At 40.0% G+C, this 17,664-nt stretch overlaps 1 protein-coding gene and 11 non-coding genes across 12 annotated transcripts in view; all 12 read left to right on the forward strand.

The window, feature by feature from the left end:
- LOC141325654 (uncharacterized) overlaps positions 1 to 17,664 on the forward strand; it is a 246,712-nt gene that overhangs the window by 114,453 nt on the left and 114,595 nt on the right. The window lies entirely within an intron of this gene.
- trnav-aac (transfer RNA valine (anticodon AAC)) lies at positions 11,234 to 11,306 on the forward strand. The gene has a single exon. It is a non-coding gene; the product is annotated as a tRNA-Val (tRNA).
- trnav-cac (transfer RNA valine (anticodon CAC)) lies at positions 11,433 to 11,505 on the forward strand. The gene has a single exon. It is a non-coding gene; the product is annotated as a tRNA-Val (tRNA).
- On the forward strand, positions 12,489 to 12,561 carry trnav-cac (transfer RNA valine (anticodon CAC)). The gene has a single exon. It is a non-coding gene; the product is annotated as a tRNA-Val (tRNA).
- On the forward strand, positions 13,345 to 13,417 carry trnav-aac (transfer RNA valine (anticodon AAC)). The gene has a single exon. It is a non-coding gene; the product is annotated as a tRNA-Val (tRNA).
- On the forward strand, positions 13,544 to 13,616 carry trnav-uac (transfer RNA valine (anticodon UAC)). The gene has a single exon. It is a non-coding gene; the product is annotated as a tRNA-Val (tRNA).
- Positions 14,400 to 14,472, forward strand: trnav-aac (transfer RNA valine (anticodon AAC)). The gene has a single exon. It is a non-coding gene; the product is annotated as a tRNA-Val (tRNA).
- trnav-cac (transfer RNA valine (anticodon CAC)) lies at positions 14,599 to 14,671 on the forward strand. The gene has a single exon. It is a non-coding gene; the product is annotated as a tRNA-Val (tRNA).
- On the forward strand, positions 15,455 to 15,527 carry trnav-aac (transfer RNA valine (anticodon AAC)). The gene has a single exon. It is a non-coding gene; the product is annotated as a tRNA-Val (tRNA).
- On the forward strand, positions 16,499 to 16,571 carry trnav-aac (transfer RNA valine (anticodon AAC)). The gene has a single exon. It is a non-coding gene; the product is annotated as a tRNA-Val (tRNA).
- trnav-uac (transfer RNA valine (anticodon UAC)) lies at positions 16,698 to 16,770 on the forward strand. The gene has a single exon. It is a non-coding gene; the product is annotated as a tRNA-Val (tRNA).
- trnav-aac (transfer RNA valine (anticodon AAC)) lies at positions 17,554 to 17,626 on the forward strand. Its single transcript has one exon. It is a non-coding gene; the product is annotated as a tRNA-Val (tRNA).

A 17,664-nucleotide genomic window follows, 5' to 3' on the forward strand; every position in this document is an offset into this window, starting at 1 on the left:
ACATATTTATACATACAATATTAACAAATAAATGTTATGATATTCAGTATATTTTGTTGGACAGATTTACTTTCTCACACACACACACACACACACACACACACACACACACACACACACACACACACACACACACATAACATAATCATGTCATAATCATATAAGAATCCACTGTCTTTTACAAAATAAGTTTAGTTATATGTGCAATATGATTAAAGCCTGATTAAATCAACGTTTATTTATACAGTATTTGTTTCATTGTAGTTGCAGAAATTGAGAGAGGCTTGGGGTCATTGCACAGGGCCAGGGAGCAGATCAGGCAGGCTTATGCTGAGGTTGACGCAGATATGGCAAGATTACTGATGGAGGATGAAGATGCAGTTATAAACATCAGCGTGTCTTTTGATGGTACCTGGCATAAAAGAGGTTTCACATCAAATTATGGCATTGGAGTGTGCATTGACGTCCTTACAGGTCTAGTAATAAACTTTGAGGTCTTGTCCTCCTACTGTCATGCATGTGCCTTGAAGAATAGTGCCAAACGAGAAGGAAAAATAACAGACCAGGAATTTGAAAGCTGGAGGGAGGCACACACTGACTGTGCTAAAAATTTTGCAGGCTCAAGTAAAGCAATGGAGCAAGAGGCAGCTAAGAGGATGTGGACCAGGTCAGTCAGTTGTCACCAGGTGCGATATACTGAGATGCTGTCAGATGGAGATAGTGCTGCATTTAAGGAGGTGGTTGCCCTCAACCCATACCCTGGACATGAAATTGTGAAATTGGAGTGCATAAATCATGCCCATAAGCGCAGGGGTACAGCACTTAGGCAACTAAGTAAATTAGGTAAATTAGGGGGCAAGGGCCTGGGCAAGCTGACTCCCCCTAAATGTAAGGCCTTGCAAAAATTTTACAGGGGGGCTATTTTTAACAACCGGGGCTCCGGAGATAAAATGATAGCTGAGATCTGGGCAGGTCTCCTTCACAACATGTCTAGTGATGACAATCCATTACATACAAGGTGCAGTCCATCGTGGTGTTGGTACAGGAGAGCAGAGGAGAATGGAGAGTCCCACAAGCATCACACTAAAAACTTTCTGTCACGTGAAGTGGGAAAGAAGCTTATCCCTGTGTACTAGTGATGCGCGGGTCGTCTCATAACCCGCGGGCCCCGCGGGTCGGGTTGGGGCGGGTAAAGAAACTGTCACTTTATTTGCGGGGCGGGTTGGGGCGGGTCATTAAAAACAAAATAAAATAAAAAAATCAATGTATATTGCGTGCAATACCCTATAGCCTATATTACATATTTGGGAATATCTATTTTCATATTTTATTAAGTTCTTTAATAAGGTTATCAACACCTCACGTCACGAAAGCGCCAAGCAGCTCCCGCTGCCAGCCACAAGCGCATCAAGCAAACGCTCATTCGGCTCTGCAGGCCTGGTGCTATGCGTATTTAAATCTCCTCTGATGCGCATTATCCTGCATTAGCCAAAATCATGACAGTCAATGTGAATGAATGTAAATATTCGCTAAAAACACACAATAAAGACAGCAATGATGTAGTCAGGACTGTGGCGCCGGCTTGCTTTGAAATGTATTTGGTGATGGCGCCCGCTGCGTCTCCTGCACCCTAGTCATTTTAAACAGTGCATAATAACGAAAACAATATCTTACAAATAAAAAGAAGCAGATATTCATGGTCAGAACTTCCTTAAACCAGTGAACCTTTAAACCTTTCAGTCCAAGGATCCAGTAAACGAATGCGTTCAAATAGAAAGTTCAAAACGATATTCATAAATGAAGCATATACTGTATACCCACATCTCTTCCGGCACCACTAACGTTACACCACTGATTATCTTGTTATTAATATGATTTGATTTATGGTTCATATTCATAATCGTACAGTTTTGTTGCCAGTTTAAAGGGCGAAAAGCACTTTCGGTTTTCATTTGCATTACAATGCATAGTATGTCTATTTAATTGTAGCGGGTGCGGGGCGGGGCAGGGGCAGGTTGTAAAAATAGACACAGTACTGCGGGGCGGGCTGGGGCGGGCCAAAATAATTTCATAATTGCGGGACCCCCGGGTTGAAAAAAAACCCGACCCGCGCATCACTACTGTGTACCACCGAATGTCCAGTGACAGTCTGCAACAGCGCATGCAGCATGGAGGCACTCAAAATGCAAATGATTGCAACTCATATGGGCCCGATGTCCAAAAACAGTATTTGTGGGAAAAGCAGAGTTCAGGCTGCAGCCAGTATGGCTATTGCCACTTTTAATGATGGTGCCTCTGCCATGCTGGCTGTCATGGATAAGTTGTGGCTTCAGTGTACAGTTATCACTGTAAATGCATGCAGTTACACTGACATGGTTAGACTTTCAAAAGCGAACATTTTTCAGTCCACCCGTGTGAAACGCAGGCGCCAAAGCGTAAGCACAGCCAAAAAGGTGAAAAGACACCGACAGGAGATCGAAGAGGGGCCTACATATGGTGCAGGCATGGACATTTAGGCTGTAAACAGACTGGGAGCTGTTTATTAGATTCATTTAGTTATAGATGGACATACAACAAACAGACAGTTTGTTTGCAGTTTTTGTGACTGCTGTTATGTGTGTTTTGTTATGGTTGTTCTCTTCAGCTTAAGGCTATTTTTATTAATAATTTATTAATTTATCAGTTTCCATGTATTTTAAATATTACATGATATTAATAAATATATATTAATAAACTGAATATATATTTGTGTTTGTTTGTTCTGGGTTTCAATAGAAATTTATGAAATTATACAATATAAAACTTTAAAGGCCGTTTTCTCAAAATGAGTTTTTTCTCACATTCAGAGTCAGATATATCCACTTCAGTAGCACCTACAAGCACCAACTTTTCCAGACTTATACTTAACTATATTCTGAAGGCTTTTACAGAGGGATTTGTTGATATATCATTCCTATCCTGAGTTATAGGTCCTTTTACTCAAAAAAACATGGCGAAAATAGATTTTTTTAAGGCTATTGTCAGTATTCTCTAATTTACTAAAGCACAAAATAAAATATCCAGAATCCCCTCTGAAAAAGTCCTTTAATCTAATATGTCAACAAATAGAACCAAGAATTTTAAACCTGGACCTTTCCAATTTCCAGATTTTGTTTTTGTAAATATATGCAAATTAGCGTATATTTAAGCATATAAGGCCTCATTTGCATATTAAAACATACATTTACACAAAACTTGTAATACATTTTTTTCTTATGTTTATGCCAGTAATAAACTGGAGAAGTTTCACAGTGATATCTTCTAATTTAAAAAAAATCCCTATTCACCTGTAGTGTCTCGCCTTAAAGAGTATAATTTCTGCTTTTAGCAGTCCAAAGTTTGTAATGAAAATAAGAAACCATTACATTTGTTTCAATGCATTATTTTACACAGCGATTGCGTGGGAATAAGTGTTGTTCACCATAAAATATTCAGTATCTAGAAGGAACAAACTAATTCCTTGTAAACTAGTCATCATAGCCTTCACATTCTTCAGGGCTGCAAACAGAGGTATGGTCAAAAAGGAGTGAGATTATCGAAGCCCGTGCCCCCGCAGCAAATATCATATAATTACATTGCCACCAACCTCTGCCATCCAGGGCTCACCCTATACACACACAAAGTTCTTTATATGAAAATACACAGATTCTGTGACATCAAAAATGTTACAGCCCTCATCCACTTTCTGCACTGTAAGTGCCTGGCTCTCATCAAATTCTCTCATTTTGCAAATGAAAAGTTGCATATTTTAGCCTTAGTGTAGCATAAAGCGACCTGACATCTATAATCAGGACGTCTGGATACCCTATACCAGGGCTATTCAATTAGATTCATTTGAGGGCCGGATTATCGAACTGAAAATTTGAAGGGGGCCGTCCCGATCTCTTTCTAGGGAGGCCTATATAGTTACATTGAAATGCATATTCACTAAAATTAACTAATATTACCAACACCAGCATCTATAAAAGGTTGACATTAGTGCTGTCTATCAAAAAAAAAAAATCACACATTTTTCTGTAATTAATCATGATTAATTTCATATTTATATATTTATATTGTCATAATTTATATCTGCCGTAATATGAGCGTACTTTGTTTGTTTTCTCTACATAATCGATTCACAATTGAAGAAAAGTGTTGTTTGTCTTAGAGGACCAAACGTCCATGTATACCGTTTCAAGAATGACAAATGCCAGTTTAAAAAAATTCGCGAGTAAATCGCGGTTAAATATGCGCGAGTCATTGCAATGATTGACAGTAATAACCGGACCAAACAGCTGACAAAATGATGTCAAAAAAGAGCTTAAATGATTCAGACTAAATTCAGATAACAAAACTACAGCAGTAACAAGTTTGTGTTGGTTAAATAAAGGCTATTTGATAGATTTTACAGTTCAAGATAAAACTTAAAAGATGTTATTCAATTTAATAAAATATTTTAAATTCCTATCAATTCATAATTAACGTTAGTGCATTTTTTAATTATTATACCATAAATATTTAACGTATTTGTAGTGAACTATATATTAGTATTTACATAATTCACCCTTATAGGCTGTTTGTGTGTGAGCTTAATGACTTTCTGCACTTGCTATACTATAAAAGTAAAAGGTAAAAGTACTACAATTTATTATACTAGTATTTAATAATAAATTAAAAGCAAGACGTCTTGAAAAATATAGGGAGACAGCTGCATAATAAATAATCCTATGCTGCCATCTATTGGTTATATGGGGTAATTCCATATTATTTTAGCCAAAAATAGACGTTGTTTTCCGTGAAGTCATTTTTTTCCGATGCCCTTTTTATGAATGAAAAGTGAGTCCTTGAAGTACATTTTATTTCACAGCTGTAGAGTTAGAAAATAATAAAGGCTTTGAAATATTGCAAGATTTTAAAAATGTGTTCATGACTACGAAGGCAAGTTAGTGATTATCAAGAATACGATTAAGATGTCCTTGAAAGAGAAATATGATAGCTGGCTAACGTTAGCCTAAACACGTTATGATAGTGTTTAGCTGTCAGCATTTAAATGTACAACTATGCAGATACGGTAAGTATGAGATTACCAGGCTCCGCATTTAAATTATATGTTGTTAAATAATATGAAACTGAATGTTCATGCCGCTAACATTGTTTATAATGTTGCAATTATAATTTTTCTCAGTTTCTGATAAGAACGAGGCACTAGATCAGTCTCAAGAGTGTCCACCTAATATATAGCACATATAAAATGAGCTTCAACGGAAGTTTACGAGCTGGCTTATCTTTATGCGGAAGTTCTAAAGAACGCTCCGTGCATAAGGTCAATTGAAAGCCAATATTTTCAGCATTTAATAGGCTCTGAAATATATAAAAACTTTGAATTTAGGTAATTTTAAAACGATCTTCACATAAACTATAAATTGTTTATAAATAAACTATACAGATTATTATTGCCATATACTGGCTATAATCGTGATTTTATGTATTTTAATTTGACATAAGTGTTTGTTTACCACAAAGTATATTTTGTCCATCAAAATAACATTAAAATTGGATCATAAGAGCTTTAAACTGATGAAAATGGTTGTGCAAAATGCTTGAAAGTCATTTAAAAGTGCTTAAATTTCTCTCTCAAAAGGTTGTACAAACCCTGAAATGAATACAGTAATAATATTCGACTATGCTTAAGTTGGTGTTACTTCTGACATAATTTGAATGATTCTCCCTAGATCTTGCAGCTACCTAATTAATTCTTGGCGAATTCAAACACTTTTCACTGGATCTCGCAGCACTGTGCAGTTACAGTGTCGCAAAATCAAATTTGGTTCTCGAGTAAAGGCTGTTCTGAGCTCGGACAAGCGTGTTTGCGTTGCGGTCCCAGCTGATAAACGGTCCGCGCTCCGCAGCTCAAACGTGGCGCGCTTCAGTTTCTCGTTCGTTTTGTTTGCCGTTTTATGTTTCTCATTTGAAACAGTAATAGTAGCGCTTATGAGTTAAACAACGCAGTGGTTGCGCCAGTGCGACCGCTCACAAAATTTCGCCGCACCAGCAGAAAAAATGCGACCATTTGGTCGCAGCCCTACAAGCGGTCTCCGGTAGATTGTTGTTGTTCTTGGCTCTCTTGCTTTTCTTTTTTGGCTGGCCCGGGCCAGTGTTGCCGCCTAGTGGACAAACTAATTAGTGCAAAAACACTCCACATTAGTGCAAAAACACCCCCCCCCCATCACCAAAAAAACTCATCGGATCTGCACGATTCACACATGTCCCCCACACAGCCGTGAAAAAGGCGGCATCCGCCAAAAGGCGCGCCGTTTGCATCCCTGATTCTTTCTGATTTGCGTGATCCACCTCTATCAAGCTAGGTAAATATGTTTAACGTGAATTCTTGCTTAATATGCAGTTATATTACGGACAGTTGGCCTGAATTGATCTCATGATGGAGCGGTCTTGAAGCGAGTGAAAACCACGACGCTCCGACTTTTAAAAAATCCTCTTCTCCCTACATTCAAAATCACACCGCTCCACTCCGCGCTCCACTCACATACTCTGCAAGGGACGGATTTTTTAGTCCTGCGCCCGCTGGCTCCCGCAGAAATGTATGTTATTTCGTCCCGCTCCGCCCGTGATATTCGTGTTTTGTCCCAATCCCCTAAACAAAAGCCTGCATAAAAGTAACCTATACCCGTGTGGGAAAACAAGTCTCTACTTCATCTCTTGGGTGCATGAAACAAACCCTTGCACTAATTTGAAAGTAAAGACGATTAGGGTAGTAACGGTAGTAGCGTAATGTATGACACTCTTGTACATCGGAGTAGGCACGCACAACTCCGCTGTTGATTCACAAACTATTCATGCTATCGGGGCTCTGATCCATATATTTTTGCGTGAAATTTCAAAATAATGGCATAGTTGTGAAAATGAATGTCTTGTGAGTGTTTAATAATGATTGCTCACCCATAGAGGTGGATCTTGTAAGGGTCAGTGGTGTTTATGCTCATATGAGCACCAGCATCAACAGATTAAGAATGTATTTGCTGTATTTTTCATTTTTATGTTTATTTTATAATGGATACAAACAGTAGATATTCAGTCAGTCCAGTTAAAAAGGACAGGTTTCGTGAGTGGTGTTTTGGCATCTCCCTGTTGTTCTGTTTGGCAGGTTCACTTACTTAAGAAAAAGTACTCTGAAGTTGTAAAGAATGTCTGAATTAAAGAATTCAGGAGCTTTAAATCTGTATATGTATATATATTTTAAAAAGTTAGAACTCAGCAGAGGGTTTCCTTTTAAATTCAGCTTTAATTTAAAGTTTGTTTGAGGTTTTTTATAACATGCAGTAGAGGAATAAGAAGGCAAAACAAATGTTTTGGTTAATAAAAAAGGTTGAAAAAATAAACACTTTTAGAGGAAATGTCAGGCATAGGAGGGCCTTGCAAAATTGACCCGAGAAGGAGGTGGGCCCCCGGCGTAAAAAAGTTTGAGAACCCCTGTTTTAGACAGTACTGCCACAATCAGGTGAGAACCAGTAATCAATCCAGTAATCAGGCGCTATTTGACAGGCTTCCCGTGAGTGTAAGTCTACCCCTGAGTTAGCATCTGCTGTGAATGCATGTGGCCTTTCACAGTATTGAGATGGTGCCAAAACTGCAACGGATTGACTGCGCACTGTAGCACGATGCTACGTTTCTTCAAAAGCATATTGTGGAGACATTTTATTCATCCACGAACAAAAATCGTCATATTGCACACCCCATCACAAATATAATAAACACATCAACAGGCTTTACGTTATATATTACATCAGTGCATTTAATGGCCATCATGCCATCAACCATCACTTAGCATTTCCTTAATAAGGATGGAAATTTTATTTGCTTATTAAACCACACGCTTAATCACTTCTCAGAAATCCTTACAGTACTCACCCAAAGAGAAGAGAGATGTCCTGCTGCATTGTAGAATCCCTGGTAACTCCAGCTGACCAGCTCCACTCTAGAAGCGCATAACCACCAGAGCCACAGTATGGAAGTGAGGGGCGGAGCTTATTTAAATAGAGTTGTGCTAAGTATACACTTAATTAAAAAAAATTATTACATTAACCATATTATTAGATCGTTTTCTTAAACTACATGATATATTAAAACAATTTTAAACAGCAGAATATAACATTGTGTCATTTATAAATGATTCTGAATTGTTAATCACTATTTCAAAATAAAAGTTCCAGGATTTTTCCTGATCACATTTGTACTCATTTATTTTCATATTTAGCATGTTTATTTTGCCTTAATTTATGTTTTACATGATCTTTTAACTTTTCATATTTTTTTCTGCACAAGATTTAATAACATGCTAAAAATTTAAATACTATGCCTACAATTAATTTTAATAATTGTATAATAATAATAATAATACAGTATTCATTTTAAATTTCTTTTTCACGATGATCCATGTTCATAACAATATATACTGTATGCTCACCTTTTTTGGACATCTGTTTTACAGAGAGCTCTTGTTGCTACAAAATCCTCAATGCTTATCAGTCCAAATGTTGGCCTATGTTGTCAATTATTTACCTTACAAGTATTTCTTAAAGATTTTCACATTAAACAATGAATGAAAATACTGTATATTTGTTATATGTCTTAATCTTCTTACATCCAAATGCCAGCCATTAAACTTGGTAAAACATCTTTTTCTGCATCTTTTGAGACGATAAATAACTTTTCAGATATTTTGTGTATTTACCAATGTAAACTGGGAATAAGTTATACTCCTAATTTCACTGTATACAGAAAAATACTAAGACAATAAAGACTTTTATTTCAATTCCATTTAAAAGCTTTATTTAGATATTTAAAACAAAGCCTAAAATACCATGGCTTTCAACTATTAAAGCTAAAATAATTTTCTTATGCTCAGTTGACCACAACTCTAAGCAAAATGATCATTACTGAAAGAAAAAGTGAAAACTAATGAGATTGATCTCTCTCCTACTAATTTACAAGTAGGGATGGGTAAACACTGGCCAGAACAGTATGTGTAAATCTGCCAGAGATATACACATAAAACCAATTGATTTTGCATGACTGTGTATAGCAGATGATTGAATAAAATGCTTCCTACATGCAGTCAAATGATACGTTTATATTCCAGTGTGGATCCTCTCATGTATTTTCAGATCTGATGACTGGTTAAATTTCTTGTTGCAGTGTAAACACTCATAAGGTTTCCCTCCAGTGTGGACCATCTCATGTATTTTCAGGTTTCCTGACTTACTAAATATCTTGTTACACTTATGACTGATGTAGACATCGTTTCACACTTTGAACACAGCAGTATTTATATTCTCATATACTTGCATACTTTGTAGATGCCGAAAACCCTTACCACACAAATGACTTCACCTTTGTATGAATTTTCAAGTGTTTCCTCAGACCTGAAGCTGCTAAATACACTTTACCACATTGATCACATGTGTGCTGCTTCTCTCTAGTGTGGATGTTTAGGTGCTCCTTAAGGCTTGATGAGTGTGTAAAACTCTTCCAACAATAAGCACAAGTGAATGGTTTCTCTCCAGTATGAATTTTCATGTGACGCTCAAGACTTGTTTTTCTAGTGAAACTCTTTCCACACTGAGCGCAGGAACATTTCTCTTCTCTTCTTTTCTTTACATTTTTCTGTTTGACTTGAGAGCAACTTGAAGGTTTTTCTCCAGTTTTGAAATTATTATTCTCCTCAACTTGACTTGATTCTTCATTCTCCTTTTTTTCTTGAATCAACTCTGAAATAGAAGTAAAAATGGTTTATTTTCAGTAACTTGTCATAAGCTGAGAAACATGAACAAACTAACATTTGAGAGCAGTACCAACAAGTCCTACAGATGGTGGCACCAGAAGCAGATTTGGTAGAGCTGGTGTGTGGGATATCAAAAATAAAGATAAATTAAAGGGGTCATATGATGCGGTTTCCTTTGGAGTGTTACAAGATGTTTGTTCACAGATAAGATTTGTGAAGTTGCAAACACACCCCCACTTGTCGATGTCACAGGGTGAGTAGATCAGCATAATACCTCCCACATGTATATGGAAAGAAAGCAGGCTTAAGTTTACCGGCTGTAGTAGTGTTGCAGCCGCCATGTTGTGGAAACGCAGTGTGTTTCATTGCGAAAGGGAACATACTTTGTTTGGCCTTTCAAATGAGGACAGAACTAGAAATCAGTGGTTATACTTAAAACACTGTTCTGGAACAGTACAATCAATGCAAATATTCGAGTGAGTGATGCACATTTCACGGAGGACTGTTTCCTGAAACTGGGAGAGCAGATTATAATGTTGCAAGGGGTGTTTGCGCTTCTGACTGGCGGCCTATAAGTAAGTTTTCATGTTTAAATTCAGTACTGACTTTTCAAACACAAGTTTTGAGCAGTGTAGAGTAGTGCTTGTTATTTCTCATGCTAGAATTGCAAATGCAGACTTGGTGTTACGTTTTGCGTGCGACGCAACAAGTAGTGTTAAAAGAAGAGAGGCTCCCCGTCAGGTTTCTGTAGTGGTCCTCACGTTCGCTTTACACGCGAAAGGTCCTCTGTTTCAAACTGAGCGGAAACAGCTTTTTGCCTTGGACGTAAAACATTAATTGTTTGCATCGTCAGACGAGAGATTTAGTAACCTTTTCCTTTATAGGTTTTTCAACAAGCGATCACCACAAGATTGCTGGCTGTCTTCTCTGCACAAGTTTCTGTAGTGTAATGGTTATCACGTTCACCTCACACACGAAAGGTCCCCAGTTTGAATCTGTTTTGAAACAGCTGTTGGCTTTTTCCAAAATTGTTTAAGTAGGGATCTACTGCTTTCTTCGTAAACACTACAAATGCCTTCTGCCAAGTGGATTTACCGAGCAGAAACAGAGTTTCTCTTTTGTGGGAAAACATGAAATGTTTGCAAAGTCAGGTGAGGTGTTTAATTATCTTTTCCTTAGTTCGCTCTTCCACAAGCGATCACCAGGAGATTGCTGGCAGTCATCTTTGCACGGGATTCCATAGTGTAGTGGTTGTCACGTTCGCCTCATGCGAAAGGTCCTCAGTTCGAAACTGGGTGGCAACAGCTGGTGGCTTTTTCCAAAATTGCTTAAGTAGGGATCTGTTGCTTTATTCGTCAACACTACAAAGGCCTTCTGCCAAGCCGAGTTAAAAGAACGGTGGATCCTAATCAAGTTTCTGTAGTGTAGTGGTCATCACGTTCGCCTAACACGCGAAAGGTCCTCGGTTCGAAACCGAGCAGAAACAGAATTTCTCTTTTGTGGGTAAACATGAACTGTTTGCAAAGTCAGGGGAGGGATTTAGTTATCTTTTCCTTTATTCGTTTTACAGCAAGCGATCACCAGGAGATTGCTGGCTGTGTACTTTTTGCAAGTTTCCATAGTGTAGTGGTTATCACGTTCGCCTCACACGCGAAAGGTCCCCAGTTCGAAACTGGGTGGAAACAGGTACTGGCTTTTTCCAAAATTGCTTAAGCCAGGCTCTGCTGCATTCTTAGTCAACACTACAAAGGCCTCTTCTGCCAAGTAGTGTTAAAAGAAGAGAGGCTCCCCGTCAGGTTTCTGTAGTGGTCATCACGTTTGCTTTACACGCGAAAGTTCCTCGGTTCCAAACTGAGCGGAAACAGCTTTTTGCCTTGGACGTAAAACATTAATTGTTTGCATCGTCAGACGAGAGATTTAGTAATCTTTTCCTTTATAGGTTTTTCAACAAGCGATCACCACGAGATTGCTGGCTGTCTTCTCTGCACAAGTTTCTGTAGTGTAATGGTTATCACGTTCACCTCACACACAAAAGGTCCCCAGTTTGAAACTGTTTTGAAACAGCTGTTGGCTTTTTCCAAAATTGTTTAAGTAGGGATCTACTGCTTTCTTCGTAAACACTACAAATGCCTTCTGCCAAGTGGATTTACCGAGCAGAAACAGAGTTTCTCTTTTGTGGGAAAACATGAAATGTTTGCAAAGTCAGGTGAGGTGTTTAATTATCTTTTCCTTAGTTCGCTCTTCCACAAGCGATCACCAGGAGATTGCTGGCAGTCGTCTCTGCGAAGGATTCCATAGTGTAGTGGTTGTCACGTTTGCCGCATGCGAAAGGTCCCCAGTTCGAAACTGGGTGGCAACAGCTGGTGGCTTTTTCCAAAATTGCTTAAGTAGGGATCTGTTGCTTTCTTCGTCAACACTACAAAGGCATTCTGCCAAGCCGAGTTAAAAGAACGGTAGATCCTAATCAAGTTTCTGTAGTGTAGTGGTCATCCCGTTCGCCTAACACGCGAAAGGTCCTCGGTTTCGAAACCGAGCAGAAACAGAGTTTCTCTTTTGTGGGTAAACATGAACTGTTTGCAAAGTCAGGGGAGGGATTTAGTTATCTTTTCCTTTATTCGTTTTACAGCAAGCGATCACCAGGAGATTGCTGGCTGTGTACTTTTTGCAAGTGTCCATAGTGTAGTGGTTATCACGTTCGCCTCACACGCGAAAGGTCCCCAGTTCGAAACTGGGTGGAAACAGGTACTGGCTTTTTCCAAAATTGCTTAAGCCAGGCTCTGCTGCATTCTTAGTCAACACTACAAAGGCCTCTTCTGCCAAGTAGTGTTAAAAGAAGAGAGGCTCCCCGTCAGGTTTCTGTAGTGGTCATCACGTTTGCTTTACACGCGAAAGGTCCTCGGTTCCAAACTGAGCGGAAACAGCTTTTTGCCTTGGACGTAAAACATTAATTGTTTGCATCGTCAGACGAGAGATTTAGTAATCTTTTCCTTTATAGGTTTTTCAACAAGCGATCACCACGAGATTGCTGGCTGTCTTCTCTGCACAAGTTTCTGTAGTGTAATGGTTATCACGTTCACCTCACACACAAAAGGTCCCCAGTTTGAAACTGTTTTGAAACAGCTGTTGGCTTTTTCCAAAATTGTTTAAGTAGGGATCTACTGCTTTCTTCGTAAACACTACAAATGCCTTCTGCCAAGTGGATTTACCGAGCAGAAACAGAGTTTCTCTTTTGTGGGAAAACATGAAATGTTTGCAAAGTCAGGTGAGGTGTTTAATTATCTTTTCCTTAGTTCGCTCTTCCACAAGCGATCACCAGGAGATTGCTGGCAGTCGTTTCTGCGAAGGATTCCATAGTGTAGTGGTTGTCACGTTTGCCGCATGCGAAAGGTCCCCAGTTCGAAACTTGGTGGTAACAGCTGGTGGCTTTTTCCAAAATTGCTTAAGTAGGGATCTGTTGCTTTCTTCGTCAACACTACAAAGGCCTTCTGCCAAGCCGAGTTAACAGAACGGTGGATCGTAATCAAGTTTCTGTAGTGTAGTGGTCATCACGTTCGCCTAACACGCGAAAGGTCCTCGGTTCGAAACCGAGCAGAAACAGTGTTTCTCTTTCGTGGGTAAGCATGAACTGTTTGCAAAGTCAGGGGAGGGATTTAGTTATCTTTTCCTTTATTCGTTTTACAGCAAGCGATCACCAGGAGATTGCTGGCTGTGTACTTTTTGCAAGTTTCCATAGTGTAGTGGTTATCACGTTCGCCTTACACGTGAAAGGTCCCCAGTTCGAAACTGGGTGGAAACAGCTACTGACTTTTTCCAAATTTGCTTAAGCCAGGCTCTGCTGCATTCTTAGTCAACACTACAAAGGCCTCTTCTGCCAAGTAGTGTTAAAAGAAGAGAGGCTCCCCGTCAGGTTTCTGTAGTGGTCCTCACGTTCGCTTTACACGCGAAAGGTCCTCTGTTTCAAACTGAGCGGAAACAGCTTTTTGCCTTGGACGTAAAACATTAATTGTTTGCATCGTCAGACGAGAGATTTAGTAATCTTTTCCTTTATAGGTTTTTCAACAAGCGATCACCACGAGATTGCTGGCTGTCTTCTCTGCACAAGTTTCTGTAGTGTAATGGTTATCACATTCACCTCACATACGAAAGGTCCCCAGTTTAAAACTGTGCTGAAACAGCTGTTGGCTTTTTCCAAAATTGTTTAAGTGGGGATCTACTGCTTTCTTCGTAAACAATACAATTGCCTTCTGCCAAGTGGATTTACCGAGCAGAGACAGTGTTTCTCTTTTGTGGGAAAACATGAAATGTTTGCAAAGTCAGGTGAGGTGTTTAATTATCTTTTCCTTAGTTCGCTCTTCTACAAGCGATCACCAGGAGATTGCTGGCAGTCATCTCTGCACGGGATTCCATAGTGTAGTGGTTGTCACGTTTGCCGCATGCGAAAGGTCCCCAGTTCGAAACTGGGTGGCAACAGCTGGTGGCTTTTTCCAAAATTGCTTAAGTAGGGATCTGTTGCTTTATTCGTCAACACTACAAAGGCCTTCTGCCAAGCCGAGTTAAAAGAACGGTAGATCCTAATCAAGTTTCTGTAGTGTAGTGGTCATCACGTTCGCCTAACACGCGAAAGGTCCTCGGTTCGAAACCGAGCAGAAACAGAGTTTCTCTTTTGTGGGTAAACATGAACTGTTTGCAAAGTCAGGGGAGGGATTTAGTTATCTTTTCCTTTATTCGTTTTACAGCAAGCGATCACCAGGAGATTGCTGGCTGTGTACTTTTTGCAAGTTTCCATAGTGTAGTGGTTATCACGTTCGCCTCACACGCGAAAGGTCCCCAGTTCGAAACTGGGTGGAAACAGGTACTGGCTTTTTCCAAAATTGCTTAAGCCAGGCTCTGCTGCATTCTTAGTCAACACTACAAAGGCCTCTTCTGCCAAGTAGTGTTAAAAGAAGAGAGGCTCCCCGTCAGGTTTCTGTAGTGGTCATCACGTTTGCTTTACACGCGAAAGGTCCTTGGTTCCAAACTGAGCGGAAACAGCTTTTTGCCTTGGACGTAAAACATTAATTGTTTGCATCGTCAGACGAGAGATTTAGTAATCTTTTCTTTTATAGGTTTTTCAACAAGCGATCACCACGAGATTGCTGGCTGTCTTCTCTGTATAAGTTTCTGTAGTGTAATGGTTATCACGTTCACCTCACACACAAAAGGTCCCCAGTTTGAAACTGTTTTGAAACAGCTGTTGGCTTTTTCCAAAATTGTTTAAGTAGGGATCTACTGCTTTCTTCGTAAACACTACAAATGCCTTCTGCCAAGTGGATTTACCGAGCAGAAACAGAGTTTCTCTTTTGTGGGAAAACATGAAATGTTTGCAAAGTCAGGTGAGGTGTTTAATTATCTTTTCCTTAGTTCGCTCTTCCACAAGCGATCACCAGGAGATTGCTGGCAGTCATCTCTGCACAGGATTCCATAGTGTAGTGGTTGTCACGTTTGCCGCATGCGAAAGGTCCCCAGTTCGAAACTTGGTGGTAACAGCTGGTGGCTTTTTCCAAAATTGCTTAAGTAGGGATCTGTTGCTTTCTTCGTCAACACTACAAAGGCCTTCTGCCAAGCCGAGTTAAAAGAACGGTGGATTGTAATCAAGTTTCTGTAGTGTAGTGGTCATCACGTTCGCCTAACACGCGAAAGGTCCTCGGTTCGAAACCGAGCAGAAACAGAGTTTCTCTTTTGTGGGTAAACATGAACTGTTTGCAAAGTCAGGGGAGGGATTTAGTTATCTTTTCCTTTATTCGTTTTACAGCAAGCGATCACCAGGAGATTGCTGGCTGTGTACTTTTTGCAAGTGTCCATAGTGTAGTGGTTATCACGTTCGCCTCACACGCGAAAGGTCCCCAGTTCGAAACAGGTACTGGCTTTTTCCAAAATTGCTTAAGCCAGGCTCTGCTGCATTCTTAGTCAACACTACAAAGGCCTCTTCTGCCAAGTAGTGTTAAAAGAAGAGAGGCTCCCCGTCAGGTTTCTGTAGTGGTCATCACGTTTGCTTTACACGCGAAAGGTCCTCGGTTCCAAACTGAGCGGAAACAGCTTTTTGCCTTGGACGTAAAACATTAATTGTTTGCATCGTCAGACGAGAGATTTAGTAATCTTTTCCTTTATAGGTTTTTCAACAAGCGATCACCACGAGATTGCTGGCTGTCTTCTCTGCACAAGTTTCTGTAGTGTAATGGTTATCACGTTCACCTCACACACAAAAGGTCCCCAGTTTGAAACTGTTTTGAAACAGCTGTTGGCTTTTTCCAAAATTGTTTAAGTAGGGATCTACTGCTTTCTTCGTAAACACTACAAATGCCTTCTGCCAAGTGGATTTACCGAGCAGAAACAGAGTTTCTCTTTTGTGGGAAAACATGAAATGTTTGCAAAGTCAGGTGAGGTGTTTAATTATCTTTTCCTTAGTTCGCTCTTCCACAAGCGATCACCAGGAGATTGCTGGCAGTCGTTTCTGCGAAGGATTCCATAGCGTAGTGGTTGTCACGTTTGCCGCATGCGAAAGGTCCCCAGTTCGAAACTGGGTGGTAACAGCTGGTGGCTTTTTCCAAAATTGCTTAAGTAGGGATCTGTTGCTTTCTTCGTCAACACTACAAAGGCCTTCTGCCAAGCCGAGTTAACAGAACGGTGGATCGTAATCAAGTTTCTGTAGTGTAGTGGTCATCACGTTCGCCTAACACGCGAAAGGTCCTCGGTTCGAAACCGAGCAGAAACAGTGTTTCTCTTTCGTGGGTAAACATGAACTGTTTGCAAAGTCAGGGGAGGGATTTAGTTATCTTTTCCTTTATTCGTTTTACAGCAAGCGATCACCAGGAGATTGCTGGCTGTGTACTTTTTGCAAGTTTCCATAGTGTAGTGGTTATCACGTTCGCCTTACACGCGAAAGGTCCCCAGTTCGAAACTGGGTGGAAACAGCTACTGACTTTTTCCAAATTTGCTTAAGCCAGGCTCTGCTGCATTCTTAGTCAACACTACAAAGGCCTCTTCTGCCAAGTAGTGTTAAAAGAAGAGAGGCTCCCCGTCAGGTTTCTGTAGTGGTCCTCACGTTCGCTTTACACGCGAAAGGTCCTCTGTTTCAAACTGAGCGGAAACAGCTTTTTGCCTTGGACGTAAAACATTAATTGTTTGCATCGTCAGGCGAGAGATTTAGTAATCTTTTCCTTTATAGGTTTTTCAACAAGCGATCACCACGAGATTGCTGGCTGTCTTCTCTGCACAAGTTTCTGTAGTGTAATGGTTATCACATTCACCTCACATACGAAAGGTCCCCAGTTTAAAACTGTGCTGAAACAGCTGTTGGCTTTTTCCAAAATTGTTTAAGTGGGGATCTACTGCTTTCTTCGTAAACAATACAATTGCCTTCTGCCAAGTGGATTTACCGAGCAGAGACAGTGTTTCTCTTTTGTGGGAAAACATGAAATGTTTGCAAAGTCAGGTGAGGTGTTTAATTATCTTTTCCTTAGTTCGCTCTTCTACAAGCGATCACCAGGAGATTGCTGGCAGTCATCTCTGCACGGGATTCCATAGTGTAGTGGTTGTCACGTTTGCCGCATGCGAAAGGTCCCCAGTTCGAAACTGGGTGGCAACAGCTGGTGGCTTTTTCCAAAATTGCTTAAGTAGGGATCTGTTGCTTTATTCGTCAACACTACAAAGGCCTTCTGCCAAGCCGAGTTAAAAGAACGGTAGATCCTAATCAAGTTTCTGTAGTGTAGTGGTCATCACGTTCGCCTAACACGCGAAAGGTCCTCGGTTCGAAACCGAGCAGAAACAGAGTTTCTCTTTAGTGGGTAAACATGAACTGTTTGCAA

The sequence above is a fragment of the Garra rufa genome, chromosome 2 (genome assembly GCF_049309525.1).
Source record: "Garra rufa chromosome 2, GarRuf1.0, whole genome shotgun sequence".
NCBI classification, from domain to species: Eukaryota; Metazoa; Chordata; class Actinopteri; order Cypriniformes; family Cyprinidae; genus Garra; species Garra rufa.